The following is a 2,143-nucleotide window of genomic DNA, read 5'->3' on the forward strand; positions in this document are numbered from 1 at the left end:
GGTATGTAGCGGGGTCGTGGGGATTACACGTGTATATAGGATATGTGACAGTAATGGTCCAATCACTTATAATATGACAATAATATATTGTAGCGAGTAGGTACAATGGTTATCGCTATTATACTTTGGGTTCGACCGATATCGAGTTTATTACTTTTAGCTTCTGGTCTTTATAATTGATAAGTATTATCATGAGAAGTGCAGCAGTGCCGCAATCACTTTTAGTGGGGCGCACGGTGGACGCCCTGCTAAATGCGCATTGTACAATACATTTAGGGGCACAACTTATAAGCTTACTGTACTTGAAATGATTTGAAAAGTGTAATATCTATTACTCTGGGGCATCAAAATCCAAATTGCTGCGGTATCTACCGACTAGGTATAACGCATTAACACACAAACACCTGCCAAAACTACCCAACTTTGAGGAGTTATATCTCATCAACGGATTAATGAAAAATGAAAATTTAAACGTGATAATTCATAAAAAAAATAGCTTTATTAATTTATGAAATTAAAAGTATAGGTTACCATTTGAAAATCAGAAGTTGATAGTGTTTTTCCTAATAAATATGAGGGTGAAAAATATAAAAAAGTTATGCAATTCTAGAACAGCGTAGATCTAAAATCTTGAAAAAAAAAAAATTTGAAAAAAGTGAATACTTTTTGAGATAATGAGTGTTTTACGCTTAATCAATCACCCTGTAGGATAAAAAATTATTTGAATTAAAAATGTTATTAAATCAAAAATTAATAAAATGGACTGGCTAAAAAATTCAAAAATATAAAAAATGATTTGATATTAATTTGTAATTATTTGGCGGTATTTTTAAAAGAATCGGACAAAGTGGGGGGGCTGGCTAAAAAAATTGAAAAATTCGTAAAAAATATAAAAAATGATTTGCAATTAGCGAAACTCGATTTGCAATTAGTTGCAATTAGTTTGCAATTAATTGGCGGTAGTTTGAAGTCGATCAGACAAAGTGGGGGGGGGGGCTACATGAAGTTGGCCACCCTGATTTTGAGTTTGATTTTACTCAAAACTGGGTGATGAACAATTAACGAAACTCGATTCGCAATTATTTTCAATTAATTTTCAATTATTTGGTGGTATTTCGGAGTCATTCGGACAAAGTGGGGGGGGGGGGGGCAATTTCATGTACATCCGGAGGCACGGGTTCGTTGATGGATCACTGATAGGATCAGCTGGATTCCTGGTATTCGTCCGGCCGAGCGGCGGTGGTCTCCATGATAACGCGGGTCCTGGTGTTGGACGTTATTAAGGATTCCCGTTTCTTGGCTTTCACCTGACGATCGTACACATGGCTGTGGTGTGGAACGGCGTGGTGACGGGCGGATTGTTCGGGCCGACGATCTTGAGTTCCCGGTGAGTCTGGTCGTCACTAATCTGTGGATCGGCGTAGTTAGCTGCAGGCTAGCTGGCTGTGAAGCGTCTTGGCTGAGGCGTCTTAGTTTGGCTTTTGGCGGTCTTCGTTTCTTCGGTTCTTTTATAGTAGTAAAGGTATTAACTGATTGAGAAGATGTGGAAGACTGACGATTGTTCTTTGCTTTGCTTTGTAGGGATGGATTAGCCGTTAACTATTCGAGGCTTTTGCCTCTACTAGTGGATGGAAGTTTAGAAGAAGATTTAATTAAGTTGTTGTTCTACCCATGTTCAAGGGTAGGGTTTAATTATTAGTTTACTGGTTGGGGGGAGGTGAATTTTACCTAGGAGTCGGATGTGGGCATGTACGGAGAAGGAGTTTTTGTAGAACATCGATTTTGATTCAGAAAAAATGGAATTTTGGATAGACTTGAAATTTGCAGATTTTAGAAGAACCGAGTTTTTAACGATAGTGGGCACACCCGTTATCGTACGAATACCTATGTTTTGGACAGATTCAATGCGTTTCCAGTGTGAGGGACCGATAAAAAGTGCCCAAGAGGAGCCAGCATAAGAAAGAATTGGAGAAACGTACAGTTTTAGAATGTTGAATTTCGAAGTTGTTGTGACGGGGCTAGAACGGTTAAAGTATGGGGGTAAAGTATTCCACGAACGCGAGTTGCCTTTTTGGTGATCTCTTGGACGTGTTTACCGAAAGGTGAGTTTGCGCCCGATTGTAACGCCGTGGTATTTGGCATG

The sequence above is a fragment of the Acyrthosiphon pisum genome, unplaced genomic scaffold, assembly GCF_005508785.2.
Source record: "Acyrthosiphon pisum isolate AL4f unplaced genomic scaffold, pea_aphid_22Mar2018_4r6ur Scaffold_614;HRSCAF=1066, whole genome shotgun sequence".
Taxonomy (NCBI): domain Eukaryota; kingdom Metazoa; phylum Arthropoda; class Insecta; order Hemiptera; family Aphididae; genus Acyrthosiphon; species Acyrthosiphon pisum.